Consider the following 15,225-nt stretch of genomic DNA (forward strand, 5'->3'; position numbering starts at 1 on the left):
TGAACTCATGCATTTTAAACACGATACTGCAGTCCTTGTGCAGGCAGGCTGCCCATTTGGCAGAATCCCTCAGGTCAGTAAGCACTTGCTGTTGCTGCTGTTCTGAATTTGTGGGTGCTCCATAAGTCATCATTTTAGAAGCGAGATAAATGGCAGGATTTAATTTTGCCTGTCCTTTTAAAGAAACTTCACCCAAACAGGGAGCAGCCTGCTCCATCTGAAGCTGGGGAGGCATTCTACCGTTCATTGCATTAGCTGCAGGACTACTACATCTATCAAATGCAAATTTGGTTTTATCTATAAGCTACGCTTCCAGCGTTATCAGCAGTTTGGAGAATAATACGGAATGCAATCATGCCCATCTTTATTCCTTAACATAAGGCATGCTTAAAATAGCAGATAGAGATCCTCCTTTCTTACGAGGAGACTCAGGTGACAAACCACATGCAACGGCTCAGCGAGAGCACTGGAGGAGCCAGGAGCAGAAGAGGGCAAGCTCAGAGCTGTCTTGGTGGCCCTTGCTGGCAGCTCTGGCCTTTGCCCTGCCCAGGGTAAGGCAGGGAGGAAGAGGGTAAAACACTGCCCCAGCATCCTCCGTCGCTGCACTGAGGTCTAGTTGAAAAGTCATACTCATTGTTTGTAGAATGATGTTTATGCTTGCAAAGTTAATAAATACAAGTAATCAGCATAATTCTAAAAAATTGTAATATGAGCTATATATTTTTTACAGGCTGGGGCCACTGGAATGTTACAGACACTCAGAAAATGAAATTATTCATGACAAATTGTAATCAACAGGGATAAAGAGACAAGAGATTTTTTAAATGTTTCACTGCATCTATGAAATAACTTGATTAGTCCTTCTCTAACACGTTTCTAAACACAGAAAAAATAGTGAGGTGATGAATTTTTAGAGTGTATTTTGGATAAGTTTGCTGAGATTAATTGCAGATCTTCTGAATCTAGAAGAGGAAGCTAAAATGTATTCCTAAAAATATGCTATTAGACTTTGAAAATGAAGTGAAAGACATACTAATGTTGATTAAAAAAAAGCATTTGCATTTTGTGTGGAAGTGAACTTAGTTTGATCGTTAATACCCTTTGATAAGCAGAATTTCATTCACTTCCCCTAAATAAGAAACTTGCTCTATCTTCCAGACTATCTTTTCTGATGGATTGTAAAAATCCAAACTAATTCCTTTTATAAAGGGAACAAAAGGAAAGAATCAAATTATGTTTCCTTATGCAACACAGTAAAATAACTCAAAACGTTAGACGCATACTGGAAGAGAAGACCCGTATCAAAGCAACCGACTTTTTCTCTATTTTCCAGCATGACAAAGTTTAGCCTGACCCATTGTAAGAGTAAAATCAGATTTTCCTGCACCTACCAAACACAGAGGTCACATGGTTTACTTCTACTCTACAAGCTAAAGGCAACTCAGGAGAGATTCGGAAAGTACATAAAGCTGAAGTTAACAAGTCGATTCGGGGCAGGTAGTAACTGTGGCTGTTAAATGGTGTTTGTAGAAATACACAAACCCCCCTGCTCTCCCACGGGCAGTGCCTGTGGATACATAGATGGCACCAGTGAAGGTGCACGTAGAGCGGCATTAAACTCTACAGCATGAGATGGAAAGTGCAGGTAGCTCACCTCCACGGAATATCCTCACAGGGGAATGTCCTTTCCTGTGCCCGTGAAGCGTGCAGTAAGCCACTGCAGCCTAAATGGCGGCAGTAATGCCAACCACAGCTTCCAGCAGTACCCTCGACAGCATTCGGCAAAAAGTTCTCCTAAGTTGACAGGCACGGACTTTTCTCAAGTAGTTTGAATTTCAGCAGCATTTGTTTTGGAGCGGTCGGTGTACTGGGGACCTGGAAAATAAACATGATGATGGCTTTGAAACAGCTCTTCAGCAGCGTTTGCTGTGATGATACAGCACTGAATATCTTACTGTTCGCTGTTAACCATCTCCTCCCGTTCGCTCGCCTTACCAAATACCCTGCCTTGTCTGCATTGCATTAGCACGCTGTAGAAATCCAAACTGAAGTCAAAATCCAGGCCACCATCTTTAAAGCGCAAAGGGTTTGGGTACGGGTTGTTTCCATGAGTGCGTCACCCACATAAAATCCTGCTAACACCCTTACGAAGCAGTGACATTGAAACCTGTGAGAAGAGATGAAGGTCTGACTTACGCAGAAGATCATAGAATCATGAAGGTTGGAAAAGACCTCTAAGATCATCAAGTCCAACTGTGACGATGGAATACACGGCCCAAAAGGATATTTAGATGTAGAGCAAGGCTTATCTTTTTATTTTAGCTTTCTCTTGAAATTGGGTCTGATACAAAAGTCTGAAAAAAACCGTAATACATATGGAATTGAGGTTAAAAGAGGAAAAAAAGCATTAATTTGATGATACAAAAAAAATACTACTAGTCTGTGTTGAAAACCACATATTAAACTGAACAGATTACCTATTTACCTCCTTACAGGTGAATTCCGGTGACCCTGAACCTGCAGGAAGAATGGAAAAAAAGGCATAAAGTCCATTTTGTTACATAGTCATAAGCAGCAAAATGAAAAGATAAATTGTCTTTGCCGACTCTACTGAGTCTTAGCAGGAACACTGCAGTACCTCAGTGCTGGATATACTCAGACACATCAAGAGGTGGCACACAGGGCCTCGAAGCTGAGGATTTAGCAGGAGGAAAAAAAATAATAGAAGGATTTAAATGGATTACCTGAGTGATGGGACTCAAGCAGAAGGAGGTGGAGATAGCTTTAGCTATCTACTAAATGAGAAGAGGGAGAGATGATAAATGGAGTCCTGAAACCTCCACAGATTAAGTTATCTGGGTGGGAGGCAGGTGTGAATTACCAGGGAAGTGCAGGGACTAAAGGGATTTTTGTATTTGCTGGTGTGAGGTAAATTCCCCTTCACGTGATGCAGTCACAGTGGTGGAAATGCTTGGAGCTGCGTCTATCCGTGTACATATTATCTAAGGACCGGGGAATAATTCTTGGCGCGAGAAGAGAAGGAACCTGTAGTGTCTCACTAGAGACCCCATGAAGTGAAAGAGAAGGGCAGCAGAAAGGTCAACCTTGACCTCCGTAGGAAAAAGTCAGTAGTCACCACGGCAAAGACAATCTACCATAATGGAGAGGATTGGAGGTAGTCTGAAGACAACTAGAAAGCTGCCTACGCAGCAGATAGACATGCTGCAAACGTTGCTGGAAATCAATTACATATTCATGACATCAACAGGTTTTCAATCGCATTTCTGAGAGTCTCATTTCAAAATACTTTTACAACTATTTTCAGATCAATCTGTGTTTCGGTTTGGTGGCTGTGACTTCATTATCATATCTACCATGTCTTGCTACAGTTTTTAGCATGTATTTATTTTCTTCCCCTTTGACTGCTAATCAAGAGGGTAATCACTATTACCCTTACAGTAAATCAAAACGAACAGATTAAACCCAGGCTTATCAGAAGTTCTGTCAGGTTTTGTCAGAAAAATAGAATATAAATTTAATGACTTTCTAATTAAGAATGATAAATTATGTCCCTATATTAAGCCACTAATTAGCATCATTGCCATAACAGAAAAACAATAATTGTTTCCGTCCTTTGACAAGTGTTCCACGTTTCAGAAATCACCGATAGAAAGTCAAGTAGACACTTCCTACATTGCGACAGCTTTTAAGGAAAGCTAATAGAGAAGTAGCTGTTTTCAAGGAGTTTGAGACTCATCCGCGTTTTGTCTTGCGCTCTTATCCACAGCATTAAATTCAGTGGAAGAGGATTAAGTGTTTTACTGCTAATTCAGAGCCCTGTTACTGGAGGTAATAGCGTTCGTGTCTATCGACTGCTTTGTAATCCTGTTGATGTGAAGCAAAGTCAGATGTAAACAGGATACAAGAGCAGTGGTGACCATAGCAGTTGTCCCACCTTCATCATCCAGCAAGACTCTGTGCTCTCATTTAGTAGAAATTCTTTTTTTAATCATTTCATACTGAAGTTTTATTCTTAAGCCATGCACCTCAGCCATGCACGTGGGCTGGTTATGTTCTTCAGTGTTTTTTGACTGCATTCTCAGGGGTTACAACCACTGAATCCCCTACTAGCTTGTTAAGTAGCTGGCTTGATTTTTCTAAAAAAATCAATTCTCCTTGAGATCCACCCCCACCATGAAGAGTAATTCCCTCCAAAGGGAATCAAATTATATTTAATCGGGAAATTTAATTATGCCATGGCAATAGGTATTTTTTGAATGCCATAGATTAGATGGAATAGTCAGATGCTCAGGAGGTAGGCGGTTGATATTGAAAAGGCAAAATTTGTTTGCACTGTATGTACAGACAATTCTGAAACTGCCAGCCAAGTCCAAAAAGAAGGATTTACGCTGGTGCTTCTAACGAGGAGTAGATTAGTAGAAGCTGTGCACTTCAAGCAAAACTAAACCAATCACCTTTATAAGCCAAGCTGAAGAGTGCAAAAGCAGTATAAATTTTTAATCAATACAGCATGAATGGATGCTGACTGACAGCTTCGATATTATCTCACTATAAATGTATAATAATTAGTTGGGTAATTCAGCTTTGAGGAACATTATTAACTATGTTAGAATTACAATCAGCTCTGGAAATCGGATTCCTAAATACGCCAAAGCCAATTCCTGGTTTTATACACAGTATCTGGGAGGGAGAAGGGATAATGAGCACAAGTGGAGTTTGGACGATGCAACACAAGTATTTGAGGAGCCTAGACCCAGATTTGTCTTAGCTTATGTCCAAACTGGAACTGTTTCCAGCCCCGCAACGGGGCAAGACCCCGGTATAAAAGCCGTCCCTGCCCTGGAAGCAGCACGCAGCCGGGCTGGGGAGATGATGGCCCGAGCTGCCGCGGGGACCTCGCGGGTACAGAGTCAGAGGAGAGTGTGCGTGTGTAATTACATTCGTGTTCTGATTATATAGCCAGATGACTCAAACACACGTTGCTGCTGTTCCTGGGAGCGTAGGAAATTTGGAGTGCACCAGTCACCAAAAAAAAAATATCATGGCTGTCATCACACTGGTGTGTAAGCAAGGCACATTGTCACCTTTATGAAAGTCTACTTCATTAAGAGTAACATTGATGTGACATTTTCATTTAATCCTAATGACTGCATAATTATTAATTACAGTAGCTACAGAAGCAAAATCCCAGGGAAGCTGGAATCTCAGTCATGTCCTTGCCAGGTGCTTTTGGATTACTTTACCCAGAAAAAAAATCATTTAGCCATTATTTTTGAGAAACAGTCATCATGAATACAGAAATACTGCCACAGTCACTGAAGATTCTTCTGTCAGCCTTAAAAAAAGAATTATAAACATAATTTCTTTTAAAAAATGTAACGTTTTGACAATTCAGTTTATTCAAATCAGACCTTGAAGTTGTCAATATATTGAACTTGCACATCAAATAATGTTGTTCAGCATTGGACTAAATCCTGCTGAATTAATAAGCAAGCATGATTCTCATTGTCAGTGAGTTACAAAATTATATTCTATTACTAACAACACCTATGCTAATTTAAATCTGCTTTCTCCTAGTTAAGCTTTTGGTACTTCAACTACTTCATTTAATGAGTGACATACAACTGATTTTTTTGTTTGTTTTCATCAGTTGCAGATTATGTGAGCCATGCTCGTTAGAAAAGCCCCCTTTGAGCAAGTCAAGGGAGAAAAATTGAAATTGTCAACCACAGAACATAAGTTTTTTTTATAGTTAGTTTTTCAAAATTATAGGATACCGAGAGGAAGAAGGGTTTCTGATGCATTTCAAATTTGTCAATATTTACATCCATTATTGTTTTGTTCTTTTTGCTGCATTAAACAGATTACATTTTTAGAGTAGAAGTTGAAGCAGAGGGGATGGGGTAACTCCAAGTATTTTTCCCATACTGAAGTAGTGAGCCAGATTACAGAAGACAAAGATAAAAGTGGATGAAAAATGGATTAAGCAACACTGTGCTCAGTGTGGTGGTCCAAAAGTAAAGAAATACCATAAATGCCATTTTTTTTATAACTGTTTCATATTAAAATTTGCATTTAAAGACCTCTTTATGGAGTTAATTTTGAAGAATGGCAGCATGAGCCTGAAGTAACCTTCAGCTAACTTTCAAACTACCACTTCTGTGTTTTAGAGCGCGCCACGTTTCAGTACCCTCTCTGCCTTAATCCTTACTACAAGTGGTCATTTGTGAGTATTTGTGCCAGAGGAAGCTACATGCAGGCAGACATTTACTGCACACCTATCTACCAGAGGTGTGTGTCTGCCCATGAGACCCCAGGTTATTCATGAAAGGATACCTGTGTTTGAGATGCCATGGGTGACAGATATCTATTAAAAAAATTGATCCTTAAAGCTGAGCTGTTTTTCTTTTGATATTTAGTATCTGCAGCTATTTGGATTTGTACATATTGTATTCATCCATAAAGTACTAGGAATCTTCATTGAAATTTAGAGCCCTGCAAAACTTCACTTAATATCAAATTTGTCTTGTCATGGTCTATTTACAATACAAATAGGAAAATTTTACAAACTGCTTGGTAAATAAAAAAGATTGTTAACCAGCAAATTTTTGCTTAAGAATGAGTGTCCCTTAACATACCCACATCAACATTGCAAAATTGAGACATTTTTTGAGCCAGCACTCGGTGAACACCAACACTACTTTGTTAAATAGATGCTGGTAAATGCATTTATCTGCCAAAAATGCTGAGGGTATGCACTGCCGTAAGGCAAGATGCAGCGTCAAGAACAAGGACATCTTTAAGAAACATGGGACTGGAAAGGCTGTGACTACTGTTAGGGGTCTAGGCAAGCATTTTGATGAGTTATAGAGAAGCCAAACATAGGAATATCCAGAAAGGTGGAGGGGTTTTTTTTGTCATAAAGTGACAAGCAGGTGTGCTACAAGGATGTCCAAGCAAGAGCAGCGTACCAAGGCTGTTGATGTACCAAAGGTCTTTGGAGTCAGAAAATTGAGAGGGGAGAGAAGCTAGGCAGCCTTGATTGGGAAGTGCAAAGTCTACACTAAAGGACATGAATGGATTTGCAAAGCTTTGTTCTAAAGGTGAAAAAACATGGTTAATAATAGTAAGAAACAAGATCCTGGAATGGAGAAATTTAATTACAACACTAATTATACACTCTGTAAAGAGTTCTGGGACATGGAAGACAGTACAGCAAAAAGGAGGACAGTGTAGGCTTTAATTAAACACAGAAGACAGAACTGGCCCTCTAAATCAATCATTATTTCTAGGAGGCAAGGACAAGTGCAGAGCTGTATAAATGTGTGAACAGAATTTTGGGTAACAGCCCTGCAGATTTCTCTGAGGAAAATACTTTGACAGATGTCGAGTGGGACTACTTCTCCTTATGTTGAACCCAAAGGCAACAAAAAAATTAAGATTACTTCATGCTATCCAAGAAAAATCTAAAGGAATTCTTGATGTGTAGGGCTTGGAGTTTATTTTTTTCCCTTGCGTCTGGAGCGAGGTATTGGAAAGAAAACAGAGACTAATGGTCTGATTCAGATAGAACTCAGACATTACTTTTGGTAACCCTGGACAGTTTTCCCATGCAAAGACTAATTCTCTTGCTTTTGTTAGATACTTCACTGCAGTTAAAGCATTGATCCAAGTCTTCACACAGTTTGAATGTGTCCACATCCATAAACACGAGCAGCAACATGCTTACTTAACTTTAGCCAAGGATCTTTGTCCACTGCCTTTAGCAGTAAGTGGTCTGAAGTGGCTGTCTGCCAGAAGATCGGAAAGTATGCTTAATGCAGAAATCATATCTGAACAGAGTTCTCTGTGATAAACCACCACAGTCTTTTCAGGTGAGCTGACAAAAGCATTTATTTTTAAACTATGAAACAACAGGTTCTTGGTGCTGACATTTGAAAATGCCTATCATTTAAGTGATGGGAAAGGGAACATAGTGAAGGTTATTTGCTAGTCAACACTTTGAATCTGTTTCTTGGAGTAATATTTCTATTCAGTATTTTTCATGAACCTTGTCCTACTATAATGTGACACCACCACAATCAGAAGCAGCCAGTGGTCTGTGGCTCGAGGACACCAAGCATGACAGGAACCAGACTTTGGCTGGAGAAGCAGATGAGACTAAGACAAGACAAAATAGTTCTGGTGATGACAGCAGGAGACTGGACAGATCCCATGAGATACACACATCCTAGATCAGAGTTGCATGGTTAAGGCCGTAGTAATGAGAAAGACGCTGACCATCAGTGAATGCAACAGAACTAGGACAAGAATACGTGCAAGATTCCCTCAAGTCCACTGTGACTGGAACACAGTAATCTTTATACCTCTTCGTCTGCTCTGGAGCAAACCCACCCTTGCGTGGTGCCAGTGGTGCAGCTGGTGGTGACAAAAATCCTGGTGCAAGAACCGTTCTGCCTCTGAACATGCATCCGGCACCAGTTTCCTCAGGATGCAATGAAAATTGTTTGGCACTTTCTGAATAGATTGTATGGGGTCTGAGGAATAAAACTGTTATTTAACCACACACACATTTCAGTCTGGAAAGGTTCTGGAAACATGTATATTTATAACCTTGCTAGCTCTGCACAAATTTGCAGTCATTCATGAAGTATTTTAAGCACATAAAGTGCTTAGTCATTCTTAAAAATTCAGCTATCATCTGTAGTAAGACGAAGCTCCTGTTTCTCACTGAGATGAGTCATGTCCCATGCAAATAGCTGTGTCCAGGAAAAAAATAATCACCATTTGTATACCTGTAGTTAGGAAGGTAACCTTAACCAGATAGTGGTATGGCAGTATTTGCTCACGATTTCTTTGACTCATATATCTCATTGGCCGCTCAGTGTTGATGTGTACATTTAATTCTTGGAAAGAAGAAATTGTTTGACTGGACACAGATTTAGGGTTAGACTCCACATTTTCCAAGAAAGCATTCTATAACCCATTTAATTGTAGAAAAAAAAATCAGGAAACCAGTCAAATACTTCTAGGACATGCTAAAAATCCTGTTTTAAGCCTTGTTAGGTATTGCTAGTTACTGAGGGGAAGACTTTGAATCAAACATCTGGAAGCAAATCAGTCACAAGATTCCTGCAGCCTTTGAAGCTAAATGCATACAGTGAAAGGTGGGAGAGAAAAATGAAACCTCAGAATGAGCTGCCCTCTTCCAGTCGTCAAAACCTCATAGATTTAATTTGTCCCAGTTGTGCTGGTCTGCACAGTGAGAGTAAACCACACCGAGGAGTCCCCCACAACTGACCACTGCAGATAACCATGGACATTATGGCACATCTCAATTACCGTGATATATCTTTCATGTCTTTATTTTTACATCTGATGGCACAGATGTTCTTGTACCTGCTATCTTCCACAAACATTTTCCATTCTCTTTGAAAAAGTACCTTCAAGTTTTTACACCGTCAGGGATGGAGCTGGAACGTAAAGCTATTGCCTCTGGTTGGAGCAATAGCTGGTACGCACTGGGACACTCTGAAGCAGCAGACACCTACGTATTGTAGCAAACGCAGAGTTTAATACTTTAACCAAGTAGCTAACTGCATACATACTAAAGCAACAGAAGGAGAAAACATGTTTTCGTATGGCTTTGCTTTCTAATAAAATGCAATGATAAAAAGTTCCCCTATCAGCTAGGCATTCATGTTTCTCCCACGTGAACTATCTGGGGTTCAGCTCACACCATAGCCCTTCCTTCAGCAGAGACACTAATCCTTTATTTTGCTGTTTCCATGGAACCTGTAAGAACTGTGCATTTCTAGGGCTGTTACTCTTCCATCAGATCCAGTATGAAGTGGCAAATGGGTTCACAAGCGATGAATTGGGGACAGGCGTACATACGTGCAGATTGCCTGATTGCATGAGAAATGCTTGTCTTCGGGAGCCTCTGCGGAAGAGGGTACATCTTTCATAAACACAGTTCCTCTTTTCAAGGCAAGCAGCAAACATACTCCCCAGTTCCAATGCAAATAAAGGATCTGAAGATAAGGCTGAAGGAACATGTCATTACGTAATATCAAACACCCATCCAGAGATATCTAATCTACAGCCATGGATAGAAGACTGATAGGAGCATTTAAAAGAACATTAGTTTAAGAATTGCTTCATTTTCTCCATTTGAAAATTCAAATCTAAGATAACTCATTTGCTCTGAAATAATATTTAGTGTGACTTACTGTCTTGTCAAGGGTTCCCCTAAGATAAATATCCTTAGATCTTTTCATTTCCAGGATTTGAAGATCATACTTCAATCTTTTGATTACTTTTTCCCTGAAGAATTGAATCCACTTGTTATTGTGTAGCATGTGAATTAAGCCTCTATTATAACTATTAGATTTCTAACACCATCATTAGACATGCCAGCTTTCTTTGAAGTAGTAACCAAACTTTAATTCTAATAAGTGTATCATAGAATGACATTATGTGCAATTATGAGCTTGCTAAATCATTTTAAATATGTTAGCTGTCATAAGTCAGGCTTTACTAGTACAGTTATACCCCGTGGTTTTTAAGGGGTAAAGGATAGGTAAAGACTACTTTCTGCCAAGGAGAAGCCCTGTACAGCTAAATGAATAGGAATTCGTTGAAGTAATTACACTTTTCTGCCTTGACCTTTTGCATAACATGGGACAATGTAGTTCAGACAGAATATTTTACAACAACTTTGTTACATTGAACTGAATAATTTAAAAATAAATCTTTTCTTTCCATTTATTTTAATGTCTACAATCTCCATTGCCAATAGGCTGGGGTTTATGAGTTTACTTGCAGGGACAGGTGATTTAATGCTGTTATATGGTGCAAATCCCTTTTCCAGGATGAAAAGAATCCCCAAGGGAATAACATAAAATTCCCTTCCTTCTTTCCATTTGTCCTGTCTTGTTCCTGCAGCGATATAAAGTTTCACTTTCAAAAGTATGTCTGAATACCTATGACCACATAAGAAATGAATTAAGATTACATGCTCATATATGCTTTAGGAATTATGTATTTCCAGTACTTGAGCTCTTTTATATTTTCCTGGGGCATACTGGAAAGCCCACTGGAAAAGTAATCCAGAAAAAGCATTTTGAGATTCTAAAAAAACTCATATCAGAAAACAGCTTTTTCTTCTCTATTTACAGAAGTCAGTCTTGAACATGACTAAGGCACTTAAAGTTTGATTTTAATAATCTTTCTGGCAATAAATTGCATTATATTCTACAGGTGGTTCCACTGAAGTGGAATAAAGTATTATGTACTCACAGTTGTAAGAACAGGTTGTTAGGCCTTACCTCTACCTCAGATTTAGAGTATCTTAAGAAAGAGGATATTTAATATGACAATTTGAAGAGTCACAACAGAATGCAAGTTAACCAGTTTGCCTTTTTCACTAACAGCATAAGTAATTAGTATAACAGTCTTTCAGATGCGCCCTTGTGAATGGTTCATGCGAACAGATCAAATTAAACATTATTGCAGTATGATCCTCATCTTTGGTCAGTCAATATGTCAAAATACCGTTCAGGTTTCTAAACCTGAAATTAAAAAAAATACCTATATTACAAGTTGGAATTTTGCCATGGGTAATAAATTAAGAGCCACAAACTCTTTCAAGCAGTGTTGCAATAATGTGCAGGAGCACATGAAAAACAACGAAGACACTTGAATGTTTCTTTTTTAACAACAGTAAAAAAGGGAATTTACAAATTTAAATATTTCTAGAAAGATGTAAATGGTTTGCCTTTCTGCAACTTTAGAAATGGCATGACAAATCACATTCTCAATCCATTTTCAAATAGTCACTAGTAGGGTTAACTCATGAAAGTCGTATCCTGTACATGATGTAAACCAGATGCAGGTGCATTACTAACTTATTTCAAAAGAATTGTGTTTTTCGTATTATCTAAAGTTGTCTAAAAATTATGTAGAATTTAAGAGATACAAGTGAATCCAGTGTGGGACTGGTAAAATTTCTTTTGCTTGTTACCTGCTTGCTCTGGAATTTCTGTGAATCCCATTAGACACTCATTTCAACTTCTAGGTTCCCAAGTGGTATTGCTAATGTGGTCTTTCATTTTCAGAAATGCCTGGCTGAAATGTAAATGATTATGCTCTTTTTAAGTGAACGTTTGCTCTTTAACAAAATTACTGTATTCAGAAGATAGGAGGTATTCCTCACTGTAAAATTACTACCTTTTGATTCAAAATAATTGCTAATGTATCTCCAAAACCACCACATAAAGAGCAGTCACATTAGTTTTTCAAAAGTCCTATCTGGCAGGTTGAAGAGGATGGATTATATGTCATACAGTATTCCTTCTGATTCTTTGGCTGCTTGAATCTATCCTGCAAAATCAGAAAATTAACTAGAATTACTTTAATTACATCTCAGAGGACAGCATGATGTGCTCCTTCTCTGACCCTACTTGCAGGGCTGTAGCAGAAGTGAGGGGAATACGCAAGCAGGAGGCAAAGCACTCCTTGGTACCTCTTGCGTGCACCATCAGATCTTGGGAAGGACGAGCCCTTGGGTTGCTGTAGCTCTGTATGCACAAAGGAGAGTCAGCCCTTCCCGGGCAGTCACCAAAGCATCAGGTCATCTCTTTCCTAATAGAAATAGTCTAGGCAGGGAGAGATGCAATTAGCTGAAGACAGGCTGGTTTGGTAGGTCCTCCAGGTTCAGGTAGCTGAGATAAGCATCTCAGTGCTCATTCCCCACTCTCCTGCTGTAGCCTCCCCCAGCCTCCAGTTTTCCCCTTGCCCTGGCTGCCTTGCAGCATTTTTTTGGTCATGGCATGGCCGGTGCCTTTCCAGGCTTTTAGCAGAGAGGAGGCACTCAGCAGCCTTGGGGTGGCTGGGTGCTGGTGGGAGGCACAGCTGGCTCCGTATCTGCACCTACATCACAGGAGTCACCAGCCACTACACTGTCGGCTTCCAGCTTCCTTTGATTCGGTTACCTCAAATTCAAATTAGAAGCAGCTTTCCATATGCTGACAAACCACATGGGGAGCAAGATCTTCCGGCGAAAGGACTGATGGCAAAGACAAAGTGCAATCATACTATGCAAAACATGTGAGGAATGAGGTAATATGGGCTATTCCTCCCACTCCTCACAGGCTTTCATCAGAACTGCAGCCAGCTGAAGGCATTGATCTCAGGCTGCACTTTTCTTGGAAGGTAGTCCAAAGAGTGGGGAATTCATTTACAGAAGAATTAAAGCCTGTTTCAAACCTTAGCACTCTCTGGGTCCAAGCACTTTTTACTTTTTGGCAGCCTTTGCTTCCTAGAGCCACACAGCCGAAATAAGCTCAGATATTTTCCCCTGAGGAACACGGAGGGAGACACTCATTACAGATATTATCATGTAGTTTTTACCGTCCATTGAAATACAATAATTTACCATAGGTATGGGTGTACAAGAAAGGGAATAAAATTAATGTCCACTGGTTAGCCTCCTAATGAATGAGGGAGGGGCCAAGCCCTGACTGAAGTGCTGTGGCAGGAATGCACTATTTTGCCCTTCCACATACTAGAAAATTCAGGTCAATGACAACGACTCATTTAGCACCACACTTTACCATTTACAGCAATGAATACACTAGCCTTCAAAATCCTATTGCAAGTATGAAGCACCCCCTATGTGCCTTTTAGTCCCTCTGACGCAATTATAGAATCACAGAATGGTTTGGGTTGGAAGGGACCTCAAAGCCCATCTTGTTCCAACCCCCCTGCCATGGGCAGGGACACCCCCCACTAGCCCAGGTTGCCCAAAGCCCCATCCAACCTGGCCTTGGACACTGCCAGGGATGGGGCCTCCACAGCTTCTCTGGGCAACCTGTGCCAGTGCCTCACCACCCTCACAGTGAAGAATTTCTTTCTAACACCTAATCTAAATCTCCCCTCCTTCAGGTTAAGGCCATTCCCCCTTGTCCTGTCACTACATTCCCCGAGTCCATCCCCATCTTTCCTGTAGGCCCCTTCAGGTGCTGGAAGGCTGCTGTAAGGTCTTACCAGAGCTGGCTGTTCTTTAGGCTAAATAATCTCAACTCTCTCAGCCTGTCCTCATGCAAGAGGTGCTCCAGCCCTCTGATCATCTTCATGGCCCTCCTCTGGAGCGAGGCCCCAACAGGTCCATGATGTCTTACAACTAGTTTTCATTTATCTACTTTCAACAGGACAAACATTGCAAAGAAAGTTAAATGGGTACATTCACATGAATAAGTGTAACATCTCCAAAGATGCAGAATATACAGCAACAAGACTGCTGCAGCAGTCAATATGCAGCATGGCTACCAGGACTCCAAAGCTCTTTTCAATCACACCCCCACCCCTCCTCTTACTCATATACAAAACTGAGTCAGCTCCACTGCGTGAAAGAGTTCATCTACTATTTACAGAAACAACGTCCCAAAATTTTATGAGTTCCAGGTTTAATACTCATGTTTTAAAAACCACAAAATATTTTAATTTCTACATCTTCATGGCTCCTTTTCAGAAAGTGTTCCCGATGATGTCCCATTGGTAGTGTTTTGTGTTAGGAACATCTTGAAAGAAAACAATATTTGCAATATAGTTTCTGCATGTTTTTGTCTTTGCACTAATCAACCATCTGCATTCACAATTCAGATATTTTTATCTCTCAAATTCTTTTATCATATCTTATGGTTCATTCAGATGAGCAAGTGGTGACATTCACCTCTGAATTTTGGTTCTTTTCTATAAGACCTAGCAAAGCATTATAGCTACATAAGGTTTTAAATAATTCCTAGTGTGATTCACCAGTTCATGACACCCATAGGTCATTACTGCTTAAGCAATTTATGACAATAAGATGATTTTATTCTACATTAGCAAATGCAAGTCAAAGGAAAACAAAACAAAGCACAGAATGAAAGAGATCTTAAAGCTACATATTTTCAAGACAGAAGATTGGAAGATCTCCAGTGGAATCTTGATTTAATTTAAGTACTGGAGACTGCACAACTTGGATTGCTCTTTCTCTCCTTCATACAAAGTAAGGCCTTCAGCCTGACCTTGGAAAAAACGTCTAAAGAGGCTTTTGTCCTTTAGAATACAAATAAACAAGATTTTCTAAGTTGTGATTATTTTTCTGATTAGTCAGTCTTGCATTTAAAAAAAATCAACAAAGCTTTTCCTTTGATGCTT

The sequence above is a fragment of the Balearica regulorum genome, chromosome 4 (genome assembly GCF_011004875.1).
Source record: "Balearica regulorum gibbericeps isolate bBalReg1 chromosome 4, bBalReg1.pri, whole genome shotgun sequence".
Classification (NCBI taxonomy): domain Eukaryota; kingdom Metazoa; phylum Chordata; class Aves; order Gruiformes; family Gruidae; genus Balearica; species Balearica regulorum.